The following is a 10,357-nucleotide window of genomic DNA, read 5'->3' as shown; positions in this document are numbered from 1 at the left end:
GTTTTGTCACTACTTCCCCGAGTCGGGAGTGGGTAATTTGCACACTTGCTGCCTTCCTTGGATGTGATAGCTGTTTCGCAGTTTCATTCTCCCTAATCGATCCCTGATTCCCTGTCATCCGTGGTCACCATGGTTGTAAAAGAAAGTAAATTTGAAAGATGATAGGGCAGACATCCAAATGTATCATCGCCATCACAGGGATGTGCGATCAGCCCGAGGTTATCTAGTGTCAATAAAGTGGCCTGGTGAGCCCGGATTGGTGTTGCTGATATATGCACACATACTGGGAAGTCAGTGCTCATTGCACATCTTAGCTCTAGAATTACCACAGTTATCCAAGTAACACATAGAGCGATGAAAGGAACCATAACTGATTTAGTGAGCCATTCACAGTTTCACTATACCAGCTATGTGCACTTACACATGCATAGGCTTAATCTTTGAGACAAGCATATGCTACCGGCGGGATCAACCAGATTACCACTCTTGCTGGATGGGCGTTAGGAGGAGCCGCATGTTACCCGGGTCCGACCTTGGCACCCCTCCGAAGCTTGCTGCAGGGGGGATGCCTCTGTCTGGGGAGCTTGCAGAGGGACAAGCTGGTCACATGGACACCAGTGGGCCTGGCTGTCTCCGCAATAATGGAAGGAAGAGGTGGGTCGAGGCGCAGTCTGAATGAGACACATGGGTACCAGCCTGGACGGTGCATTCATTCTGAGCTACTGTAGAAATGCACTGGGTAGGGGAGGGCAATGGTATGGCACGCTGGCCCCAGACCATAAGGTGGCATCCGGGTCCTGGCGAAACCCGACTCCTTCCACTCTGTTTGGGCTACAGGGAGTGCAAACTGCCAGGCTGGTCGGCCTTTAATCTGCTGGGCAGGGTCTCCATGAAAGGCAGGTCGTTGAGTCGGTGGCCCGTGGAGGGGTAAGTTTTTTGCTTGAAACAACAGGCAAGGCTAGCCAAGTAGTCTATCCCTAAATGGACCAAGTGTGCCTAATTGATTGAGTATGTTTCTGGCCGGACACAGAGATGTCATCTTCATGTTCCTATATGCTCTTTGGGGTGGGGGGGGTCTGACCTGGGGCCACCAGTAGAGGGCTCCTTGTCCTTGTGGGACCCCACCCTGGCACTTTGCCACATGGTCCAGAGGATGGAGCTCAGGAACAAGGCTTCCAACCCAAGGCCCACAGAGTCCTGGCCCAGGGCCCAGTCAGACCTCAGAACCCAGCCAGAGCTCCTGAACCCAGCCAAGCAGAGGAAGCCTGTGCTGGTCTGGAGGATGGAGCCCAAGACAAAGGTGGTGCCCACTCCATGACCAAGCCCAGGGCTGGGCACATCAGAGGAAGCTGGACCAGGCCTGCGAGACCCCATCCTGGGTGCTTTGCAACCCAGCAGACTGGGGTACCGAGCCTCAGATAGGGCACGGAGAGAGGCAACCACCGCAGCTGGGGTCATCCACAGGAAGGGCACAGCTCATGTCCAGAGTCACTGCCACCCTGGAGGGCTGCATCTTGCCCAGCCTAGGCATGCGTCTACCCCCACTTCACACCCCAGCCCAACAAACCCAGCCCTTTGAAGCAATCCTTATACCGCAGTTACAGATCTGACTTGCTGACTTCCCTTACCTACATTGTTCCACATTCCAAACGCTGTTCACCTTCGGGACCTGCTGAAGAGGAAGGTACAGGTTGGTGTAAGATTTACACCATATATTCCAGATTTTCAAGGACCGGCTCATTGGATGCTGCCAAAACCACAATGTTTTCCAAGACTCTGACCCCTCTCTCAGGGTGAACCCATTCCAGGGCACCCTGCTTTTCATAAAGAAAAGAGAACTCTCTCTTGGGCCCCCTGTCGGCTTCTCTGGGATAATTTGTGTTAGCACATTGGACATTGCAAGGGTGTCCATTTCTGCCAATCTGGGTTCGGGATCAGAACCTGACTCCCTTACAATCGGCTGAGGGCCATTGCCCATCCCTTCCGAATGGCGCTCGCCTGTCTCTTAGGACCGACTCACCCAAGTTCAACTGCTGTTCACATGGAACCCTTCTCCACTTCTGCCTTCAAAGTTCAAACTTTGAACTCATTTGAATATTTGCTACTGCCTCCAAGATCCGCAACTATGGCAGCTCAATCTGGGCACTCACCCCAGGCTTCTATAAGCACTGCAGTTGCCCTCCTACTCAATGTGGCTTAGCCCCCACAACTCTGATTACTGGTGATAGCCGTGTATGGGCCTGACGCCTGAGTGCTAACTATTTTCAGTGCTAGTTAATCTTGCAGGTGAGTTTTTACACACTTCTTAGTGGATTTAGACTTCTATGACCACTGTCCTGCTGTCTATATCAACCAACACCTTTTCTGAGTTCTGGTGAGCACCAGCATTGGCTCCTTAACCCAGCATTTGGTTCATCCTGCAGTTCCAGTCCGGCTTACCTAAAGTGGCCCACTAAGCACTCGGTTTCGATACCTGGTTCCACGCCAGCAAGCTGGACTTCTTACTCATTGAAAGTTTGAGAATGGGTTGAGATCTTTTTATCCCAATACTTCTAATCATTAGCTTTATTAGGTAAAACTGGGGTTTTCAAGCACCAGCTATCCTGAGGGAAACTTCAAAGGGAACCAGCTACTAGATGGTTTGATTAGTCTTTCACCCCTAAGCCATGTCAGATGACCGATTTGCAGGTCATTACCCCTACAGACCTCCAGCAGAGTTTTCTCTGGCTTTGCCCTGCCCAGACATAGTTCACCATCATTCGGGCCCTATCACACCTGCTCATGCTCCGCCGCCCCAATGGAGTGAGCAAGATGGGTCGGTGGTGCACCTGATGCTGGGGCGTGGTGGAATCCCTTCTCAGAAGGCCTTCAACTTCATTGCACCGCAGGGGTTTTGCTGGGCCCTCCGACTTGCACATGTTTTAGATGCCTTGGTCCATTTTTCAACGCAAGTGAGGTGGGTAACTGATATCACCACAGACCCCTCACACCCAGCATGGGCCTCCCTGCCTGGCAGACTGACACTGTTAGGGTGCACTACGCACAGTCTGCCCCAGTCAACAGTTGTGCTGGGAGCAGGGGGTCCCATCCCCGTTCCCTGCTCCGGCGCACCCTAAGAGGGTCTGGGGCAGTTGCCGGGGGAGGGCGATGGGTGGTCATATCTCCCTCAGCACCACAGACACAGCAATGCTTCTGCCAGAGGGGCTGTAACATTCTCCGCTGGAGCTAAAAGCCACCTGGCACCCTGAAGACTTCCTAGCTGACACAGACCCAGTCTTGGTGCACCACCACAGAGGAAATGCATTCTGTGGAGACTAGGTGCGCTCAGATGGTGGTCCCGCAGAGGGGACTTGCATTCCTGGGCGACCGACCTTCCCACTTTGTTGAATCCTCTTGGTGGACTACACGGACCCCACCTGTTTACCTCTTGACAGTTTCACACCCTCTTCAATTCACTCGTCAAAGTGCTTTTCAACTTTCCCTTATGGTACTTGTTGGTTACCTGTTTTGCACCCATATTTTGCCTTAGATAGAGTTTACCAGCCATTTTCAGCTGCATTCCCAAGCAACCTGACTCCCAGAAGACCTGATCTTGGCGTAGGGGGGTGCAACTGGCCTAACAGAATCCTAGAGGTGAGCCTCAATCAGAAGGACTTGGGCTCCTCTGAGCGACGCTGGGCAGTCAGTCTTCTGTATATCAAATTTCCTGCACCTGCTGTCACGTCAGGATTCAGCGCTGGGCTCTTACCTTTTCACTCACCATTACTGAGGTAATCCTGGTTGGTTTCTTTTCCTCTTCTTAGTAATAAGCTTTAATTCAGTGGGTCACCACATGTGATATGAGGTCATAGTCAGATGCCAAAGCCTGGGGGTAGCTGGTACAGACCCCTGGGCTGCAGGGACTGAGGTCACAAAAGTGTAACCTTTCCTGAATCAGAGGCACAAGCCTGTGGGTGGGTCAGGGTCGCAAAGGGCACCTGCAGGCAGCCGGGAGACCCTCGTCCTCTCTGGCATAGAAGTGGCCACCAAAGGCAGGCAGCCATGGGAAACCAGAGATAGCCACACGTGGCACATGGCCAGGATCTGTAGGATGCGCAAGTGGCAGACCGGTTGCCTGACTGAACCCCACAGAGAAAGATTAGGTGTGCCAACTGAGCACCTTTGCAAAAAGACCAGGGTGTGGGATCCTGTAATGGGTGATCAGGTCTGACCTTAGGGGGGATGAAGGGAGTAGAGCTACCTTATGATGGCCCCAGCCGCACACTGGGAAAGTCCAGTCGCGATTGACAATGAAGCGACCCTCAGACAGGCATAGCCCCGGGAGGAACCTGGGGCTGCAAGGCATGTTCAAAGTGTCAGTAATCAATGTGTACTGCAATCCACACTAATTCTCGCAGCTAGCTGCCTTCTTCATGGATGTGCGAGCCGAGTGATCCAAAAGCAAAAGCCACAGGCAATTATTTGCACTCTTCGCCCAGCTGCAAGTGCAGGAGAGGCAGGAGGAAAGTGCACTGCCTGTCCACCGCCCGAATGGGGAGAGACAATCCGGTGCCTCATCGAGCTTCCCATATGGGAGTTGGCCTCCACAATTCAAACAGTTTTATAGGAAGCTCACAGGTGGTGGAGCCCACGCAGTGTCCAAATGCCCCAGTGGCTGTGGACAGCTCTTCTAGATACTCAAGGCTGATCATCCTCTCGGTGCTCTTCCAGGGCCATTTCCAACCACATCGGGCCGATCCGAGTACCTCACTAAACAACCCAATTGGTAGTAGCAATGGGTCATGTTTGTAAAGGGCAAGGGCTTAATCAATGGGACTTTATGATCTGTACTTACTGGGAATTCCATGTTTATGGGAAGTAATTGCAATCCACAATTCCTATCATGAACGGGGATAAGCGGGTTACCCGCATCTGTCAGTTGGCTAAGAATGCACTGTAGAAAATCCCTATCCCTATTTTCAACCTTCAACAATCCTAATACATTTGCAAATATATTAATTGGTGATGTAATGCTCATAATTCCACATGCAGAATACAACTGTGTCCATTTATATTCAATATTTACTAAATAACAGTACCAGGTATATCTACCAGCTTTTCAATCCCCAGGTAAAAATATGTCTCCCCATTTCCTCAACATACGTCACTGCGCTACAGTGGCAGGTATATGATGTAGCCATTTATCACCCATCGTCCCTCATATAGAAATCATTATGGCCATTATCCCAAGAGGGCTACGTAAAATAATGTGCCCAAGATATGTAGCATTCTCATACCCCCGTAATCCCTCATGTAGGCATTATCTATTCCCTTTTTGCTATCAAGACCAGCAAAACATATGGGAAATGTGTTCAACAGCAGTTTAAACCCATAATCCAATGTGAGTAAAATATCTATTACCCTCTACTTACAGTAGTCATGAAAATACAGTGGAAGGTATATGTCAAAGCCATTTAACTCCCATCGTCCCCAATGCAGAAAATCCCTATCCCTATTGCCTACCTTGAACAACATTTAGTAAATAACAATGCCAGGTATATGTACGAGCAATTTTACCCTTAACATCCACATTTAAAAAATATTTATGCCCATTTCCTTAATACAGGTCATGACACTACATTGGTAGGTGTATGTAACTGTCATTTAACACACATCAACCCCTATTTAAAAATCATTATGGCCATTATCCCAAGAGGGATACGTAAAATACCATGCTGAAGGTATGTAGCAGCCATGTACCCCCATTATCCCTCATTTGAACATTATGTAGTTACATTTTACTAAAAGAACCAACATAATATAGGGGAAAATGTGTTCAACAGCTGTTGGAGCCTATAATCCCCTGTGAGTAAAGTAGCTATTACAATTTCCTTTCAGTAATCATAAAAATGCAATGGTAGGTATATCCCAAAGCCATTTCATGTCCACCACTTCCAATGTAAGAAATCCCTGTTTCCTACCCTGAACAATCCTAATACATTTCCAAATATATTCAAAGGTCATGTAACACCCATACTCCCCCATGCAGAACACTGCTATGCCCATTTACCTCCTTCAACAATTACCAAATACCAATACCAGTTATGTACCAGCATTTAACCCCCATCATCCCCATTTAAAAAATATGTAGGCCCATTTCCTCAACACGTCACTACTTTACAGTGGCAGGTGTATGTAACAGCCATTTAACTCCCATCATCCCCCATGTAGCAATCACAATGGCCATTACCATTTCCTTACAGCAATCATGAAAATATAGTGTTAGTTATATGTAAAAGCCATTTAATACCCATCATCCCCAATGTAGAAAATCCCTGTCCCTATTTCCTACCTGGAACAATCCTAATACAGTCCCAAACATATTCAATGACCCCCTATGATGAACACAGCTATGCCCATTTTCCTTCAACATTTACTAAATAACAGCACCAGTTATATGTAATAGTACTGAACCCCTGTCATCACCACTGTAGAACATCTCTATCCCCATTTCGTACCTGGAACAATATGAATACATTCCCAAATAGATTAAATCACAATGGAACACCCATAACTCCTCATGCAGTACAAAGCAATGTCAATTTTCCTTCAGCATTTAATAAATACCAAGTATATGTGGGTACATTTAACACACGTATCCTGATAGGTAAACAATAAGAAGTGCTGAAGAGTTAACCTTCACTTTGGACATGTGTTTTATTCTGCTGTTGGTTGTAATAGATTATCTGTTCCCTGCTGCTCAGCTAGTGTCTGATGTCATGGAATGTTGGTGAGTGACTGGAGAAGTGTACAGTTGGAGTGGCTTGAGCAGAGAGGATACTGCTCCTGGTGGGGAACTTTACTGTGCAACCTGCAACTTCTTCAATAAACCTACAACCTCTTATTCTATATGAACTGGCTATCTGACTCCTACTTACCAAGGAAGGAATCTTGTTTACAACACTAGTGACGACTGGAAAGCTAACCTATGTGTGAAAGTGACACTGAGGAAAACAAAGAAGATAAGGTAAATTGAAGACAAAGCGAACCTATATGTGAGAGAAGTCGATGGAAACGACGAGAAAAAGAGAACGAGGACATAAGAATAAAAGAAACGTCTCTACCCCACCATTGTCTTTTCCAGCAGACAGCCTATGGATGACCAAATCAAAGACTGTGAGCCTAAGAGGTTGACTGCTAATCTCCGTATGTTCACAGATGAACTAAGAAGATTGCTGACGAGAAGTACTTAAGAGCAGCAGGTTTCTTCCCAACAACATCCTTCATAAGTATACAGTGAACCTGCCATGAATGTGAAACTGAGCAGTGCAGAGTGCATCTTAAAGAAATTTAGCGGCAGACAGTGAGAAACTTTGGGGACTGTATGTGAATCTTTCATATGCTATTGTGAGTGGAGTACAGGTCATTAAGCTTGCAGTGAAGCAGAGGGGGCTTTAAAAACAGCAGGCCGAGAGCCTCAGTGTTATTGAAAGCTAGTGGGAGGGCTTGTGGATGGTGTTCCAGGCAGCGAGACACGGAGAGTTTCATTGGGCGTCGAGCAGTGACTTGTGGGCTGAGCATTGATGCACCCAGGCATGGTCTGGGCAAGGGATTCCAGATCACATTAGATCCGTGTAAGTGAAGCCCTGAATCTGCGACTTGAGCTGTTGAAGAAAGGATGTCAGTTATTGGTAGTGTTTCTCCTTTAACAACTACAACGGGTCCCACTATAACAAGGCCTTATCATATGGCTTGTGTAGGAATGTATTAACATGGTACACTGCTGCTGGGAAAATACATGGAGAAATAAATCATTTCAGAGTATTACCAAGATCGTTAAGTGTGTTGCCAAGGGAAGCTAAGTGGTCACACGTGCACAAAGGGAACACGAGCAGCGCATATCATCAGATGAAGATAGCGTGTGTCATCATAGGCTTGTACTCAGTTGGGAAGAGTGTGTATCCACAATTGAGAAGAGCATGCACTATATCTGGACTAGAGTTGACCTTCGGAAATTACCTGGCTGTGAGTGAAATTGATAGAAAAATTGAGATTATCGCCCTGGCATGAGTTTGGGAGGTGGTACATTTAACTTTACCCCATACTGAGAGTGAGATAGGAGTTTAAAAGTGGTGTGTGGTGCATAGTAGCACTAATCCTCATGGACGTTCCGTCATCTTTGTGGCTTGAAGACGAGAACAAGTCTGGCAGTGCCACTAAAGTGTTTTGCGATCTATGTCGATTGCATTGTTTGGAGCACAGGCTTTGTTTGAGTCATCAGGATGTCTGTGCTTACATAAATTGGAGGACAGTCCTTCAACAAAACAGAAAGTAATTTGTGCATCAGCAGAACCCATAAGGCAGTGGTTCCCAAACTTTTGACTTCTGTGGACCCCCACTTTATCATTACTGGAACCCGGGGACCCCCATTGAATCATTATTAGAATCCGAGGACCCCCTCCACTGACTGCTGGGCTTAATCTGTTAATATTATTTAATTTTCTAAGCAGTCACGGACCCCATGAGGAGGCTTCGCGGACCCCCAGGGGTCCCCGGACCACAGGTTGGGAACCACTGCCATAAGGTATTTGGGAGTGAGGTACTTATATACAAAGTGATGGCTAGTTAAAGAAACATTCAGACTTATTTGAGTTAATGCCGCCACTGTGTAGGTATTCGTGTGAGATGTTGCTCACCATAGTGGAGGACTTTGAATTGCTACTATTGGTTATTTTTGAATGCCATGCTGAACTTGCTACCAAGAGAATATGTTTTCATTTTCTCCACTTTGAGTGATGTTGTTGGGAAAATACTTTTATATATGTGTTGCATGCAATGTTGGTGTCACTTAGGTCCCTGGTCCTGCAATATTATGCAGAAGAGGGTGAGTGCTTTTAAGTCCCTGGTCTTGGAAGGGTATGAAGTACAGGGTAGATGTGTAATGGGTGTCTCTGGTCCTGCGAGAGTATGCAGTAGAGGGTGATTATATAGTATTGGTCTTTGGTGCTGCAAGAGTATGCAGTAGAAGATGAATATGTAGTATTTGTCCCTAGTCCTGCAAGGGTATGCAGTAGAGGGTGGACACAAAATATTTGTCCCTGGTTCTGTTAGAGTATGTCGTAGAGGGTGAGTGTAAGGAGTGTTGGTAGTAGATGTGTTTACCTTACATCCATAATATCCTGAGTCCTCTGACTGACTGACTGACTGGCAGGAGAGATAGGTGTAGAACATGTGCCTGATCCTGCACGTATGTGCTGTAGTAGGCATGTGGATTACATGTGTGTCTGGGGGTGAATTATTGTTCCCCTGATATGGTGCAAGCATGTGGTTTATTTGGATGGGTTCTGTGTGACCTGTAGGTAGGTGTGCTTTTGGTTTTGTACGGATGGGGTTGTATTCGACCTTTGTGTGAATAACGTTTAGGGTTTATCTAAGCCAGGGTATTTTACAGCTCTGCATTTTTTTTAAATAATGTTGTATTTTTATTATTTTCTAAGGGAAGGAGATGTGTTATAATCTGCTGTTGGTTGTACTGCATTTCCCCTATAGATTCTCTGTTCCTTGCTGCTCAGCCAATGGGTGATGTCATGGAATGTTGGTGAGTCACTGAAGGAGTGTACAGTTAGAGTGGGCTGAGCAGAGAGGATGCTGCTCCTGGTGGAGTTCTTTGCTATGTAACCTGTAACTTTTTCAACAAACCTACAACCAGTTATTCTACATGAACTGGCTATCGGACCCCTACTTACCAAGGAAGGAATCTTGTTTATAACAACATGTAAGCGTTAAACTACACTGCCACTGGAGAACAAAGGAGAATGCAGCCAATCATCCCCAAAGATCCTTTTAGTCTGTCCTTTGCAAAAGGATTAACTTTAGGGCGTGAACACTTATATTGGAGCAGATTTTCATGTTAAAATTTTGTGAAATGACTGAGGCAGGTGGTGTGGGAGTTCAAAAGGTGAATGAACAATAAAAATGCCTTTAAAATGTTTTTATCTTGTTGCATTTTCTACATGTTCCAAGACAGGTTAAATGTCAGGGCTAGGTCTTCTGATAAATTGCTGCTTGTTCCTTTAACGTGTTCTTCGACTGTAAATGGACAGGATTTTATAAAGTAACTATGTAACATTCTCTCTGGGGTGCAGACAGGGTCATTGGTATTATGGGACAGGGAGGCCAAAATTAGGCATCAGCGTGGATGAATTTATGTGGCAAGAAAACACAAATTATGCATCTTAAAGCGGCACATTCATTATTTTCCAAAGGTTACACGTTAGCATTGTCTGAGCAACAGTTATACTTCATTAGTACAGGTTCCTCCACATCCACATATAGCTGTAAGTAACTGAAAGGTAACCAAGCAACATTTGCGGAGGAC

General features: G+C 46.5%; 1 pseudogene; it reads right to left on the bottom strand.

Annotated features, from left to right (window-relative positions):
- Positions 1-4,295: 4,295 nt before the first annotated feature.
- LOC138286330 (5.8S ribosomal RNA) lies at positions 4,296-4,449 on the bottom strand (annotated as a pseudogene).
- Between the last annotated feature and the right edge of the window lie 5,908 nt (positions 4,450-10,357).

This window comes from Pleurodeles waltl, chromosome 3_1 (assembly GCF_031143425.1).
Source record: "Pleurodeles waltl isolate 20211129_DDA chromosome 3_1, aPleWal1.hap1.20221129, whole genome shotgun sequence".
Classification (NCBI taxonomy): domain Eukaryota; kingdom Metazoa; phylum Chordata; class Amphibia; order Caudata; family Salamandridae; genus Pleurodeles; species Pleurodeles waltl.
The sequence above is the reverse complement of the archived record's forward strand: the minus strand, read 5'-3'. Positions and strand labels throughout refer to the sequence as shown.